This window comes from Mytilus californianus, unplaced genomic scaffold (assembly GCF_021869535.1).
Source record: "Mytilus californianus isolate M0D057914Y unplaced genomic scaffold, xbMytCali1.0.p SCAF_15, whole genome shotgun sequence".
Classification (NCBI taxonomy): Eukaryota; Metazoa; Mollusca; class Bivalvia; order Mytilida; family Mytilidae; genus Mytilus; species Mytilus californianus.
The window spans coordinates 2,123,440-2,141,257 of NW_026262637.1; the positions used below are offsets into that span (position 1 = coordinate 2,123,440).

Here is a 17,818-nt window from a genome sequence, read left to right on the forward strand (position 1 = left end):
TTCAATACCCACATCAATAGTGTTAACGAAATATTCTGAAAATCAACTTACAATTGTATGGGCTCACAATCAACAGAAACATTTACCACGTGAATCATGTAAATTCCGCAACTCTGGCAGGGAGGAGAAGGTATTGTTCTATCTTACTTATATGTTTGGCTGTCGAGTTGAGCGTACCTGATAAAGGTAATTTTGGACGGAAACACGAAATGTGGGCACGAAATCAATCAAATGTTTGTTTTTTGTTTAGATTGAGGAATATAGCTAAATCGTTGTACAACTATGATAATAATTGTATTTGGATACTATTCTAATCAATGTTCTCTTTAGTTTAAACATATTTCATTGTTTAAAAGGACTAATTGATCAGACACAAGTTTTTCGATTTAGTTACGTGCTCTCTTTAATTTTCCAATCTGCATAAGAATCAGGCAGTGGTGAAAACCCGACAAATAAAAACCCATTCAATTTTACATTTATTTATGTTCAAAATGTATTATGGTGCACGAATACAACATCGTTTCCTTTTTCTGTTCTGATATTACAAGATATAATTTGGTTGAAATGCACTAGAAATTATCAATTAAGGGGAGTTAACCAAAATTGTCTAGATATTTTTCGAATAACCAGACACGCAGACACAAAAGACCTACTATTTCTAACTCAGGGGAACTACAAAATAGGATGGTTAGGTCAGTGGGTTGCTTTATGGCCATGTTTTGAAATTCTTCTAAATTGCCTGATTATTCAGTACAAAGACTGGCACTTAATAGTTTATTTTTACCTAATTTTACAGGATAACATGCCTGGAGGCAACTACCATAACTTTAGTCACAGAATATGTTTATATGTTTTTTTTTCTACCAACCTATCAATTTTTCATTGTACATCAACAAAAAGCTTTATAAATGAAAAAAAGAAAATTCGGAGTTGAAAATCAAAGTATTGTAAGTACACTGATGACCATTCTGTTCTTTTTGATTCTTATTCACACTTATTACATCTCTCCACCTAAGTTAACTGTCTGACAAAGTTTTAGATCAGGGTAAGATGTAGCTTCTATCAATTTTCAAACTTGTTTACAATATATATATATATGACCCTATTCTTTCCCATGTATATTGTTATTTCTTTCTTGAAGGGTTTACAATTCTGAAATTGTATTAAGCACGTGTTTTGTAGTGAAAATCAGGATTTTGATAAATATTATTTTTTTTCAATTACTGAAACCTATTACATAAAAAAATTACCAAAGGATATGACTGTATTGAAGGAAATGTTTAGGACCATTTGTATTAAAAAATCACAAAGTAAGATGTGACATTTTTCCTCACTTGTTTTGGAGAAAATGCGATTCTCTCATTTTGCTCATGGTTTGTATATTAATAACAGATTTTCCAGTTTGTTCAAATGAATATCAAATTACAGATCTCCAAAGATAAGTTCCCAAAAAATGTTTTCTACAGATATTTTGATGTGAATAGAAAATAATTTAGATGAAGCAATGGATATGATTTAACAAGACTTGTTAACGTCAATTTCATAATTTTGATACAATGATAATGAGGAAAAAGATGACCAATAGCATTAAAGTCAACAGAATACATTATCTTTTAAAATGATATTTCCCATTACGTATTGTGTGTTTTAAGGGTTAACCCAAGGCAGTTAAGTACATCGAAATTTTCTGTAGATATTTATATATTAAACTACAGAAATTGATAGTAAACTGTAAGAATCTTAACTTCTTTTGTACATTGTACCAATTCTAAGATTCAATTCTCTTAAGTTTAAGTTACAGTAAATGGGCTATGTCACAGATTTTCTAAAAATTTTGCATACAACTTTGGCTCGTTGAATTTTAACCGAAAATTGAAAAAAAATAATGGATTTATTTGTTTTATTTCGGAAATACTACTGATTGAATTCTTTCATAATAGATGAACATTGATTTAGAAAGCAAATAAAATCGACGAAAAACGCTCATAAATCTGTCTGAAATCATCAAATTTCGAACTTCAAATACATATAGAACCTATATATTGTTGATACATAACTTTCCGTTTTAATGATGTAAAATAATAATAGGGTCACCAACTTCGTTTTTAATGGTATTCATGGTATTATGGTTGTGTACTAGGTAAAATGAGATAAATCATTATTTTTTTTCGATTTTCAGATATAATTTAACGAGCCAAAGTTGTATGCAAAAATTTACCAAAATCTGTGACATAGCTGTTCCTTTACCTTAACTCAAAGGTCTTAGTTCTCATGAAGCCTCGTAGTTATATCGGTCATATTTATACGTTTAGGCTTTACAAAAAATATGCTGTCAGCTTTGTGAATTTAAGTTAAGCATGTAAATTGGACCGATTTGAACTCAATTGGTAAATTCTTATCAACAAAACTACTCTCTGTCTTGTCAAGTTTCAATGTGATTTTATCCTTCCAAGGGACTATTCGTGTGTTGTTTATATAGTGTTATGTGTCTCTGAACTAAATAAATATTAAATGTTCATGTAGCAATCTCCCTGCAGTACTTGTATATCTAGTATATACTTCCAAATTTGTACGATATCACAGAGCTTTCGTTGAGCTATAAAAACTTCATTGATGAAAGATTGCTGCTTAAAAGCCAGGATTTTTAAAGGTAAAGTTGAAGTCATCTCGTCGAAAGATTTTCAAGCGCCATCAGGATTTGATTATTTTGTCTACTCGCTTTAGGACTATTTTGCTCTGACAAGGACCCCGCATGTCCACAATGTTATTTTACTGGTATTACTGGGTTTGTTACATTTCTGAATGTGACATTCATTAGTAAATGTGATTTTAGAATCATGTCACATGTGATAATGCATAGCAGGAGGTACTTACCCTGTAAGCATATCTGATCTCACTTGAACTTCATGCAATTCCGTTTTGTTTGCTGACGTTTTCATCTCACAGTTGATTCAGTCTTTGTTTTTCCTGTTATGAGTTCATCGGTTGAGAAATACCACAACCTCTCCTAATTTTTCCATTTGCGACATAATTAAATGAAACTTGGCATCGAATGTTTACAGTTAAAATAACACACATGACGGGTGCTACTAGTAGAGCAGGAACGACATATATTTTTTTTGGGGTTTGTCTTATTCCTCAATGTTTACTTCTATGTGTTTTGTTTTGATAATAGTTGCTTCTCTTTTGATTTTTTGTTTTCATGGTTACAATATCATGGTTTTGATTGCTCCTGTATCTTTGTTCTAAGACATTTGTTCTTCTTTGCAAACTTCAGATATATATGATGTTCTAAGTAAGTGTTGATTGATTGCTGGTTCTTTTAACATCTAGATATTCGATACAAATTTTTGATTTTCAGTGGCGGATCCAAGGTTATCAAAATAGGCCAGTTAAAAATCATACAAAATGTTCTGAAAAACACAACGTTTTTGCAAAAAGAAGGAACAGGCTTCTTTGGAGTCGCCCCTGGTTTTGTCCTCCGAAATAGCATTCAAATATTTATATGAAATAGTGACAAGATTATACAGTTTCAGTATGTTTGCGCTAAGTTGTTATCCATCTTTTTATTTGCGCTCTTTGATATAATAGTACGTCTTATTTTTATTTGTATATTCTGATTATTACTTTAATTATTGTTGTTATTATCAATATAATTAGTATTGTTGTTGTTATAATAATCATCATTATTATTGTAGTAGACTGTAAAGAAAGCCAATGTTAAGGCCAATTGCAATCAATAGTATGTTTTAATCGTAATTATGATATTATTTCTATTATTAGTATTATTATTGTTGTTATTATCATTTTTGTTGTTCTTGTTTTCAAACTAGTACAGTTGACAGATTTTGCATATTCCGTTGTTATATTTTTTAATTTTTTTTTTATCTTACTTTACTTCATCTACATCGTTCACCTTGCTAATATTTGTCATAACTTATATACTAATTTTCTTGCACTTTTACATTTTTATAGAGGATGCCACTGTTTTTTGACTGCAAGTATATCTAGCCTTCAAACAAATGTTATAGTACATTCGTGATCTTACATTGATACTTGCAAAATTTCCAGTTGAGAAATTAAAGGTGTAAAATTTGTATTTTAATAGTTGTCATCTTAACGTATAGATGGCCCTTTAATTGATAGTTTTGGCGTAATATTATTGTTGTTTTTGAGATAATGACTCATTAAGAGTTCTATTAATATTTAGTGGATTCTCGCTTTTTTTTTAAGCGCCTTTTGGCGGTAGAAAGGGTTTTTGGAAATGCGAGTGATGGTATATACATAGTGCAAACAGTTTAATTCGGTATTTTGTAGTTTTGTTTTATAAAACTACAAAAAAAGTGTTCCTTCGAATAGTTATATGAAACATATTATTGAACTCATCTGATCCTGTTTACAGTAAATTGATTTGATTTGATATCTATGGATTGATATTGTAGAATTTACAACCTGTTGGAGTTCTGCTGTGCAATCTCTTGAATTTCTACCATGTATTAAGTTTATACCTCTCGATTTATGTTGTAGTTAACAGTATCTAAAATAAAAAGAGACATGTATACGTCAATTTCACAACATCTCAGTGACAAACAAAAAGTTCCACAAATAACAAATAATAACAAACACAATAAAAACATTAGTCCTAAAGAATTACTCCGCACTCAAACTATGAAATTACAGTAAAAATTATATTGTTATAAAATGATGGTTTTGTAGATCCTTCGGCTTCGCTAGCACAGACGAATTTGTGATTCGATGCTTTTTTTCGTGAGGAAATGATAACATAATTGATTCTTTTTTCCTCAATGCATTTCAAATTAACTTTTCAGATTGTGATAAGAAGACAACTTTGGAATAAAGAGACTGCATAGGAAAATAAATATACATATTTGTGAATTGAGTAGACACGATGAGAAAAGTAAGAAGACAAAACGTATGCTTCTTTTTCTTCTTAATAAGATTTATTCACCTAATCAGATTACTAGAACAATATATAATCTTTCAATACAAAGTTCATATTTTGTTAACAGCCTTTGAGACTATTTTACGTTTTATGGATAGGTTATCATCAAATACTGCCAGTCACTGTATTAATTTCCAAATTAGGACTTAATTTCCGCACAAAATTTCATATTGGTAAAAGAAAATCAAAGTAACTTATTCGGATGAGATTGAAGTTAGCGTGCCGTCACGAGATTGAACTTCATAAATCTGCCATTTTATCAGGTGTATATAATATGAAAAACCACATGACGGACTGTCAACCCAGAGAAGTTCATATACGGATATTGGACAGTAATCTTGTTAATTATCCAAAATCATGCAACTTCTTAAAATTTGATATTGTGTTATCATTTCGCTTGAAATAAAATATTGAAATATGATTTAATTTTGAAAATGGAACAAACAATGATTTTGATCAACACTTTTTCATCATTTCTGATTATTTTATGATAATTTGTGGAGATTTATAAACCAACCTGGATACCAAGTGGCTGTTAACTGCTTTAACAGCAATCATTATTTTGAATCAATTATGAATACTTTTAGTTTCCTATCATGCTTAGCTTTGAGGGGTCAATAAAGTACTGCTATATGTTTTAGAAATACTTATTTTTTGGTTATAAAAGATTAGAAGATCAGTTCTGATTTTCCAATCAGACGACTATTCACCATATTCCAAATGACATGGATGTAAGTAGCAATAGGTCACCGTACGTCCTTCAATTATGAACCATTTTGGATTTGAATATGTGTTGTCTGATTTTTTTATTAGTGTTTTAATTGCTTAGCATTATCACCAATCAATATCTATATCTTAAATTCTTTAATATTCAGCACGATAAAAGAATTATTTCGAGATAAACCATAGATTATTAATTAAGCTATACATATATGTATCGTTCACTGTTATATTCATTGTATTTATGATCCTCACCTGAAACTTGACATCCCTCATTTTTTGATTATCTTAGGAATCCTCCAATTTTTTTTTACATTTTGTACCAAAAATAGACGTAAAGTAACTAGTATTTTATCATTATAATAAAAAAAAAATATTCTACCCTTTTACATGTGAACAAAATAGTCGAATATTTTATTTTTGAACAGCGGTATACTACTATTGCCTTTATTTAAAGAACAGGTCACCAAAAAATTTTATTTAATCATAAATGAACTTTTAACTTTTGTTATTAGCAAAACATGCAATAAAAAGAAAGAGAGAAAAAACAAAGGAGTAATCAAAACTCATAAGTCGAATAAAAACATAACAGGACCATGGGTAAAGAGTAATCCGACGAAATCCGACGAAATCCAACGAAGAGACAAAACACTACACTGAAAACTTGATATTGAGCAACAAGATTTCAATCGAAGACAGTTTGTGCTCAGAAGTTCTTGCTCCATTAGTAGGTAACACCATGTTACTCCTGTTAATGACGTTGGCGAGTTATGTCAGGTGAATAGGCCTCTTGCAATAACTTATTGATAAATGTCTCTTAGATATAACCAAATGCATAGACAATGATAACTGACAGCAAAAAGAAAATACGAAATAGGAGAAGGGAAATACAGTCCAGAAGTACCTGAACTATTTATGGGCAATACATATTGATTTATATTGACATATGCATATTATAATTCAATTTCTAAACTTTATTGTTGTTTTCGGGATATATATAACATCTCAAATATGATTTAATACTGTCTGATTGTGTTTTGGGCGAACGTTTTTCAATCAGTAATTCGGCACCGTCGGAGTAGAATATATTTATATTTTGTGTTACATTCACTAAATGCTCATTGCAGAAAAAAAAATTGGCAGTTTGTTTAATGATATATAACCTTAAGAATTGTAAGACTGACTAGTAATATGTTCTTGGTTTGTTGTCTTCAACATCTTGCATTGAGATTTATAATGTATGAACTTCAGAAATAACGATTCAGAATGCAAAGAAGATGGTAATTATTTGATTATTTTACTCTGATGTGATGGCATTTGTATAATTCACACCTCAAAAGAAATTTAATAGTCGTAGTTTTTCTGAATACTGAAAGAGAATTTAAATCAAGGCCTTAATTCAGGTATAAAAACTGATATATAACAAAACATTAAGTTTTAATGATTTTCTTTGTTCTTTCGGATCAGGTAAAGCATTAAGAGTTTCATTATTGATAAAATCATTTTATATCAAAAATACGTTAAGTACACATCATTTATAAGTTAAAATTAAAGTAAAATCTCTTATTTTCTGATCTAAGACGGAATTACGACGGCCGCTGAACCGTCTTTGAATCTAAAACTACTCAGCATTAATTGCAATTTGACACGAACGGGCCGACTTAATCAGGTAACAGGTTAATAATGTATTCTTTCCATGTTGATTAATTACCATGATAACGCATATTGGACGGAAGTCCATCGATTTGACTAATTGTCTACCGTTGTTTAATAAAAGATGAAAATAAAAATGAAATAAAAAATACAAACATGAAAGTGAGTGATCAAGTAAAAAACGTACCGTTGATGACATCATTAACCAAGTTTAAACATAATTTTGAAATATTAATGCAGTAAAAAAGCAAAATATACTGAAAAAGGTCAAATGTTTTAATCAAATGTAACCTTTGAAAAGATTACATAATTAAAGTATAAAAGCATTTTGTTTGGTTTGTTTATCCAATGAAAAGACTGAGCTTTTAGAGGCAAAGTTTATTTATATGAAAAAGTTACGAAAAAGCGGAATTTAACTATTTAAAATAATTTTCATTTTCTAATTCCTTTTAAAAATTTTGGATTTGTTTTTTTTGTGTTTTTTTTTCATTTTAATATTTTTTTCTGCAAGTGTTAACTTTTAAAACAGATAGAAACAAAATTGATAAAAATTCCGCAAACCCAAAATTTGCAAAACGTTGTTCATTTGGGAATTCAGGATTTGTGAGTGTTACATTAAGTGTTGTTCTACAATTTGCGCTTTTTGAGGGTCACTAAGATGATGTCATTCTCTTTCAAAAAATTAATTTGGAATTGTATTGAAAGTATGTTTTCCGTTAAACATCTATATTATTTGGAAAGAGTTTCTAAAATATTTCAGTCGCTGTGATAATATATTTGAATCCTACATGCAGAGGAATTATATATAAAAATTTGTACACGTTCTATCAAATCATTTGTTTAAAAAAGATGTTTTCTAAAACTACTGTATACTCTTAAGTATTGATCCATTGAATATTGTATATTTCTATTAATAAAATTAAAATTATTTGAGGTGATGAAATAAAGCTTTGTTTCAAATAATTTGTAGATAATTGATCATTTTACAAACCATTTCTCAGAACAATGATTTCCTGGTAGAAACATTTTGACACATCAGCATGCCATATAAGGCTTGAATGTGACTGGACTATCTATTAAGAAGCTATTCGACACGAGGGTTTAATAGTAAGGTAATGTTTTATTTTATTTTTTACACAGAGGAAGTGTAGGGTACATGACAATAAGACATCGACCCAAAGACAAAACGATTAAAAGACATTTGAGGTCAATATACTACCCTAAGCAATGTAAAATGTTATGAAATAAGTTAAAAATAAAAATAACATGCATATACTATCAACGTTTTTAACATCAACATCCAATTGCCTATTTGATACATCAGATAAGTAAACTAATTATAGAAACCAGGATCAAAATTGTGTACGCCAGACGCGCGTTTTGTCTACAAAAGACTCACCAGTGACGCTCGAATCAAAAAAGTTTAAAAAGGCTTAATAAAGTACAAAGTTGAAGAGCATTGAGGACCTACAATTCCTAAATGTTTTGCCAAATACAGCTGAGGTAATCTATTCGTGGGGTAGAAAATCCTTAGTATTAATATAAAATTACTGATGAGATTCGTGACCTCATCCGATTTGGCCGCCTAACTGTTTTGATTCAAGTGTCTTGTATATGACTAATCATAACGATACTCGGTCAAGTTAGAGCAACCAAATTGCACTGATTATAAGCTTGATTTTACTTCTTTCGTTGATCTTACTTGATTGAGTACCAGAATGTCCTACCACAGAGAGGTTAACCTGAAGAAAAATATATACTCCGGAGTTAGAAGTCGGTAATATGAAAATAGTCTATTGAATGCGAATTATTTCCCTTATTGGGAATATTACTGATAATGATTCGCTGCAGCTGAGAGCAATGGTAAATAAAGGCAACAGTTATATACCGCTGTAAATAGTAAAAAGTAAATAAAAAACAATGTATCACTTTAATGTACAAACATTATCAGCCTTAAAATAGAGCTTAATTACAAGTATTTTGAAATGCAAAAGACCATTAATAATTGTTATATTTATATAAACCAAATATTAATTTTAAATCAACAGGGGTTTAAAACTGATAATCGTTGACTCTTCATTGAGCTCCATTATCGCAAAGGAGTTCTACTTCCGACAAGGGAAATAACTTGCTTCAAATTTTAATTTTACAGGAAAATTAATGATTCCGGAAATGAGTTTCTGTAGATTTATATTGACAAATATGTGTCTGGCGTAAAAAAAAAATATTAGCATTGTACCTTTGTTGAGTTTTTGGGCTATCATATGAAAAAAAAAATGAAAACAACACGTTATTGATGTCGTGCGTCTCAGGCGCTTTTCTGGCTTTACATTCATCAGGAACGCTCAAAGCCGAATATTTGAAAGCCGAGGATGTATAAGAACCAAAACAGTTGAAGAGTTATATGACCAAAAAGAACCTACAAAAAATAACATAATTCATCTAAGGTCAACTTTGCCTGATGGAGTTGAAACCTTAATTTCTCTATAACTTCAAAATTTATAAACGGACAATTTAAGAAAGATTTGTTATAAATCATGTCAATACCGAAGTACTGACTACTGAGCTAATGATACCCTCGGGGACTTATAGTCCACCAGCAGAGGTATCGACCCAGTGCTGTAAAAAATGAAAACAACACGTTATTAATTTCATGCGGACATGTATATTACTACTAATTCGGGTCGGACAGGAAGAACACATTAAGGTAGTACGTATTTCAATCTAACTTGACAGTTCTCACGCATAGCTGTAACATTCAAAATATGTAAAATATATGGGTAATTTTGAAATGTAGACTTTAGACCTGGGATCACTGTTGGTCTTGTTGAAAGTTAATTTTGGTAAATGAAATAAATTGTATAAAATGAAAACAGAAGGACATATTTTACTTGTTTCTTAGATCCTATGTACCTGTTTTGCACTTCCGTGTGCAAATCTGTGCCCTCTTAAATTCAGTTAAATGTATGGTAAATGTTTTAGCATAAGTCAGGTTAAGATGTTTGGTTTTACATGAAATGAGTGCTACCTTATCTTAACTTAAGACGTAATGGCTATAAATACTGGAAATAGTGGAATCAAAAACAGAAGGCAACAGGGTCATGAATGAATGATTTTATACCCTAAAGATAGGTTGTATAATTGCCATTGAATAAGATATGATAAAATTCTCAATTATTAAAATTAAATGATAAGTAGGGTTTTTATCGTTAAGCAAAAAAACCCAGCTGTGTATCTACATATTACTTGGTATTCAGACTCATATGTGTAAGTCCAGAGGCATGTAACTACATTGAAATTGTATATAGGCCATTAGCCAACGTATATGAATGGTATTCCAAGTTTAAATTATATGGTAGTTATATTATATATTCTGAATTTTTCCTCGATGTTTTGTAGGTTTACTTTGCACAGAAGTTTTCTGTGTGGTTTATCTTTTCATTTTTTCTTCGTTTACTGCAAACAAGTGTTCACTTCTTTTTACTCATGATTTTGAATGTACCTTTTGGTATTTTCAACATATTTGTCATATTTGAATAGTAAACATGCTAACATTAAGTGGTTGTCGTTGGTTGCTTACTGTCATATCTGTGTATCGTTCATTATTTTGTCATAAATAAAGGCAACAGTAGTATACCGGTGTTCAAAAGTCATAAATCGATTGAAAGAAAACAAATCCGGGTTACAAACCAAAACCGAGGGAAACACATCAACTATAAGAGGAAAACAAATGAACAACAGGAACACCGAAGTGCAACAAAAACATACGCAAACACACATAGAAACGAACTATTTGATAACAACTGCCATATTCCCGACTTGGTACAGAACATTTTAAGAAAAAATGGTGGGTTGAACCTGGTTTCATGGGATGCTAAACCTCCCACTTTATTACAATGTTAAAAATTATCGCTAAAACACAACATGCAAACCATAGAACAACAACGAACATATTCCATCAGGTCATTGTTGGTTTTTTTTTCTTTAGCATTTTTTTCACATTCTATCATGCCGGTGCCTTTTATATATGACTATACGGCATGGGGTTTTCTCATTATTGAAAGTTGCACTGTGACCTATAATTGCTTAAATCTTTTTGAACTCTGTTGCATGGTTGATCTCATTGGCAATCATACCACAGCTCCTTGTTTTATATAACATAATAGCCATTCTAGGAATTTCAACACCAAAAGAAAAGAATAAAACAAAAGTACCAATACTAACGAGTTAATCTAATTTGGAGCAAGTGTAAAATGTGCTGTAATATAAACTGTACCTAGACTTATCAAACCATGGGTTTTGATTAGTTGTTCCATTGAAATATCTCTTTTTATGAAATTTATATATTTTTAAAACGTTCTTTAAATTTTGTTATTCATACTGTTTTCATGTTGTCTAGTGTAGCAAAATAAAATTGTGATCTTTATATACTTAAGAAATCGCATTTTCATTGTGAGTTGCATTTCGACACAAATATTCAAAGTCGCCAAATATTTCTTTCAGGATTTTTAAAATTATAAGTAATGATCCAGTGGTATATCCAATGACAGATATTATATAATGTATATGTGGGTCACAAGGTTATATCAATTATTTAACACAAATTGAACTTTAAATGATAGTGTACATTAATGTTTAATTGATATGGTTAAAATTATAAGTTAACTGTTTTACAAACTTTTGAATTTTTCGAAAAACTACGGATATGCATTTTGCTGAACCTTTTGCAATTTTGGGTCCTCAATGCTCTTCAACTTCGTACATTATTTGGTTCTTTTAACTTTTTGATTCGAGCGTCACTGATGAGTCTTTTGTAGACGAATATATTAAAATCCCCGTATCTATGATGAGTTTATATATATTTGCGAAAAGATCACAATAACAGAGTTAAAATAGAATAACATAACATCGGAAAGGTAGGTAGCTGAGAAAAAATATAAATGCATATTTACAAAATCTATGTTAAAAACATATTCAAAAGCTTTTGAAATATAGCAATAACAAGAAAAACACGTGTTTCTTAATATTGTTTAAATCTTCAATCTATAAATTTTTTATATTCAACATACACCAATTTAGGACAAGAAAATATGAAAAATAATTTTAAAATTCTTTTTGATATTAAACCTCAATATATAAATTTATTGTTTGCAGCATACCAGTTTTATGCATACATCATGTTGGGAAAATAATAGTTAGATAGCTGAAGAAGGTGCTGATATTTTTACAAATATTATATATTTTGTATGAACTATTTTTAACACAAATATTCCATCGTTGATACATCTTTGTATTCTCATTTAAAAGAACGTTTTGCGTATAACTAATTTTTTAAAACAAAGACTAAAATAATTATTATAGAACATCAAAAGTTTTTCATTTGATATGTGGTCAATCATGATTTGATCTACCTAACATTATTTACAATTTGGTTTTATATAAATTGCTTACTGTTCTGTAAAAGTTTTTTTAATTCATCTTAAGATAGCAGGTATCATTAGTTATTTTTCATTATGTTTAATCATTATGGATTTGTTAATTTTTCATACATGCAGCTAAAAATAATTTCAAAATTTATAATTCTGCATGCAGGTATCATTGAGATATTCAGGTAGTCAGGCGGTATTCAATAATTGGTTTTCTGCACAAAAACAGTAAATAAAATTCATAGCAATAATGTAATTAATAATTAACACTTGATCTGCCACTTACAATTTCCGATAAAAGCCTAATCCAATCTCGAAATGGACACTGATGGTGCAAAATCAAACGCAACTTATTTGACGTATTCTGTCGTAAACTATATCCGTACAAACATGTGATTATTCGAACGCAACTTATTTGATATACTCTGTCGTAAACTATATCCGTACACACATTTGGTTATTCGAACTTATCCATATAAGAATATTAAGAATTTCCCAGAATCAGTAATACACAAGTGAAGTACTTTCCAATGTAAAATTCCAGTAAACATTTTTTCCTTGTAACATATACAAACGGTTTGGATGTTACAGAAAAGCTTACAAATATCTAAATGAGCTCGTGACAGTGGCCTAAGTCTTTTTATTCATGTCTCGCATGCTACATGCAAATTTTCTACATTTCGTGTGTTTCTACATTTGATGGAATATAGATTAATTAACCATATCTAGAAGAAGTAAAAAAAAACGCGACAACACACTTTATTTGCGTGCAAATTTCTATAATATGGGTGCATAATTTTAATCATTATTATATAGAAATACCGACAAGACCGTGTTTCGAGAATCCCTAAATTGACAGAAAGTTACTAGATGCACGAACTTTGTGCGTGTATTTGTAAATGCGTGATACACTGACTTGTCAAAGTCTCATCCTTATTTAAAAGCTTGTAAAGTGACTAAAATCACCTCTAAACATGAAAAATTATTTAAGGAAATTGGCCGTTGAAATGAATTACGGCTTCAATACTAATATTTGCTTAAGACACGATTCAAACTAGGTTTAACAGGAATTATATCCTTATAGACACATGAAATAGCTACGATTATTTCATTCAATGTCGACATAGGGAAGAAAAGGCACTTATTTCACAATAACGTGACGACCATCCTAATCTCTTTTCAAATTTAAATAATTAAGAATTTTAGATCAAATATCATTGTAATGTCATTTATTTTAGATAACTTTTTTGTTAACATTTCTCAAACATAGTTTTTAAATGGAATAATGTAAACAAATACATCTTTTGGAATTGGAATATTTTTTATCATCTGAGTATGTTTTTACTTTTTGTTTTGTCAATTCGAAAACTAAACTAAACTTGAGAAGTTAAATGTATACTACAAAAAAACTGTATATTCTTCATACTTTAAAACGTATTTCCCTATATGGTATAACAAAAATCAGAACAGAATATACAACAACAACAACTATACAAATATTATTATAAATATTAATTGATAAGGTGTTGTAATAAATGTCAGAAAACGTCAAATTTTCCATGACAAGGTAATTGAAATATTCAGAAATATATTTAAGTGTAAGAAAATTTTTGATATAGATATTTCTGGAAGAGAACTGTAACAGATACTTGGATATTGAACCATTGCGAAAATTTCCATCCAATCATATGATATTATGTTTCACGTCAAGATTAATCTTCGACCTTTTACTTATCATTTAACCAACCCCTTTTCAATAGCTCTATAACTTAAACCAAATATTGTGTAAAAAATGCTTTCCTACCATAATCGTTTGGTATAATTGCTTTTGTATTACTGAAACTGCAGTAATTTTAGTTGCGATGTTGTACGTTAATATGTCAATGAATCTTGTAAAATTGTACTCATGCGAACTTGTAAGGGATTCCGCCTGGTTAATTTTATGTAATGACCCTATACATGACACAATCCATTTCCTTACGTTTCTACATGAAGATTTGGAATACAATAGATTATCTTGATTTTGTGGTGTTTTTAAACAAAGAATAATCTGTCATATGTACAAATAATAAATGTAGTATTCACAGTTCTACACTAGAAATACATAAATCACATTGTTTTACACCTGGTTTGGTTCTGGAACCAAATATTGACAGGTGGGAGAAAAACATCAATTTCAACTTTGACAGAAACATGAACTAATTATATTTGAAATTGTATTAGCTAAGGAGTTCTTTAATTAAATTTAACTTTATCATTAATAACGTTTGCTGATTATGTATAGCAATGCTTACTATTTCAATGAATAAATGAATTGAATCAAAACTTTGCTTTGCTCTGATACATTTCGGATTTGTTAAATAATATACAGATAAAACATTCACAATTTTCTTATCCTAGGAATAGATAGACCTTATCTGTGTTTGGCAAAACCTTTCGGAATTGAGGTCCTCAATGGTCGTCAACTTTGTACTTTATTTGGCCTTTTTAACCTCTTTATGTGAGCGTCACAGATGAGTCTTCTATATACGAAAAGCGTGTCTGGCGTACAAACTTTTAATCCTGGTATCTGTGATGTGTTTATCCATGATGAATGTATTTGACCACTTCGAGGCACATCCCGAAACTGCTATTTGAAAATTACATCTTATCTCCATTAATATATAAATAATGCATATAAACATGTATCGATTATTGTTTCATGAACTGAATGCTGATTCCGAATGCATACCCACACTAAAGAAACAGGGTTCTACCAATTCTGTGTTTTTAAAGTTGTATATTATGTATGTCCTAAACTTCATTTCCAAATGTCATGTTTGGAAGACCTAGTATAGCAGCAATTATGTTTAGCCCGGAGTATCCATCAGATATGAGCAAGATATCTTTTTTTCTTTAAAACGTAGATTTGCATTTGGAATTCGAATGTTCGTTACATCTGACTTTACATTGACTTCTATGTCTGGGTGGTAGTGCTTTTATAAATCACATTTCAAATAAAAATGTTATTGCGTTTTCTTTCGGATATCCAAAATGAGCATGTGTATAGGAATACAGCTTCTAGTAATATAGCAGACAGAATACAAAATATCAAATGTACTGATATTGAATGTAAATTCTGTAAATTACAATATCGTGATTGACTGGTTAGTCTTCGATCTTAGGACGAGCTTCGGAAAGAATTTGGTAACTAGACATTTCATGGAAGAATGGTCAATGATCAGATTGCGTCCGTTTGTTTTTTTTAGATTTATTACGTCAATCGGATACCTTATTTAGATGAGCAAAGACAACTTTCAACATCTCTGTAGAGGAATCACTAGATGACTTATCTTTTGGTCCAGTAAACTAGTTTTTTTATAGCATACCTACTAGTATTTGACTTTTTGCAAACTTTTTCTCATCTTGAATAGCATGACATACTTGCTACTGGACGTTTACCAAGCAACAAATTATAAATCAATCGATGTATATATCATCATAATTGTTAATTTGGTATTTTTCAATTTACCGAGTCATTTCATAAATTCTCTGAAAGTTGGTAAAAATCAAAATTTCCATATCCATGTTTGTTTCAAGAAAATACAATTAAACAAGCATCTCCCCTTTCTTCTGTAAGAGTACAAGTATGTTTAAATCAAATCTGATTACTTTTACTATACATCAATTTGATTATTTTACGAAAGATCTTATTTTACAAAACCTTCCAATAAATTTCCAAGTACAAATTTGAAAAAAAGGTTAATTAATATTCTGTATTCCTTTATAAATTGTTTACTTTTCTCATGTGGCGAGCAGTAATGAAACATTTTCGTAATCTCTCTTATTATTGTCAATTTGAACAATGTTCCTCAGACGACAAATGAACATTTCCAAGACAACAAATTCGAATATTACCATCGCAAAATAACTTTATTCATTTTTCATTTTATTTCTTTTGCAACTTAATTTTCTTGGTGTTCCCTTAGCGAAGCCGGTACCGATACATTGTAACAAGTTATTATACACATATAAAAGATTGCGTGCAAAGAACGGAAAGTGAATTCATGCTTTGCATCTCTGGGATTTACCTCGCGTGTGGAAAGGCAGACGATCACAAAATGTGATGGCAGCTGTCGAAATTACCATTAGATGCGACAGAATCGTTTGTTTACTAATTTAGATTGTCAAAAAGAAGGGAAAATGCTAAATAATTGTCAAATGGTGCAATATTTCAACATTTGGCAGTATTGTATTCATTGACGGTATCATCTTAGGGTCATTTTTTTCTGAATGCTAAAGGTCACTCAGTTACAACAGATAATTACAAATTTTTAACCAAGAATCAACAAAGTAACATTTTTTATATACTTTATATTTTGTTGCTTATTATTTTGAAAAAGAAATTACATTTGCGATATTACGAGGTAAAACTATATGTTACGTATAAAATATACAGTACGCGGCAAAATCGAAATTGCTCCGTGTATTTTTTCTTAAAATGTCATGTACCAAGTCAGGAATATGGCAGTTGTTATCAAATAGTCCGTTTCTATGTATGTTGGCGTTTGTTTTTGTTTCAGTCCAGTGTTTCTGTTGTTCCGTTGTTTTCCTCTTATAGTTGATGTGTTTCCCTCGGTTTTAGTTTGTAACCCGGATTTGTCTTCTCTTAATCGATTTATGACTTTTGAACAGCGGTATACTACTGTTGCCTTTATTATCTAGGCTATAAAATCAGTACAGTTCTTCAGATTGTGAGAATTTGTTATGTTTGCTATAATTCACATTAGTAAGGTTTATGTCACTGTTGATGGACAGAAAGTGGGTAGTGTACCTACCGATAAACTGTATGTGGTCGAAAGTATCGTTCGCCTAGTTGTTACTTCTCTAATTCATATATAACTAAAGATTTCCAAGTCATAAACACTAAACTGTTTTAAATTTAGGCTGCCAACACCCTATGTATGTGACCGTTTTAAAGAAGTGTTGCCATGTATCATTGGTTTGGGTTTAATTGTGTATCTATTAAATGGAGTATAAAAAAGCATTTCGAATGCAGAGATTTTGAATAAAAGAA

The 17,818-nt window shown here is 30.1% G+C and overlaps 2 long non-coding RNA genes across 2 annotated transcripts in view; one reads left to right on the plus strand and one right to left on the minus strand.

Moving 5' to 3' along the window:
* Positions 1–4,000: 4,000 nt before the first annotated feature.
* On the minus strand, positions 4,001–13,948 carry LOC127725201 (uncharacterized). Its single transcript, XR_007992838.1, has 2 exons — positions 13,049–13,948; positions 4,001–4,537 (listed from the first exon to the last, which is right to left on the minus strand). It is a non-coding gene; the product is annotated as an uncharacterized LOC127725201 (long non-coding RNA).
* The window catches only part of LOC127725203 (uncharacterized), a 74,346-nt gene continuing 64,366 nt past the window's right edge, over positions 7,839–17,818 (plus strand). The window contains exon 1 of the long non-coding RNA XR_007992840.1: positions 7,839–8,448. This is a non-coding gene — a long non-coding RNA (uncharacterized LOC127725203). The remainder of the gene's footprint in view (positions 8,449–17,818) is intronic.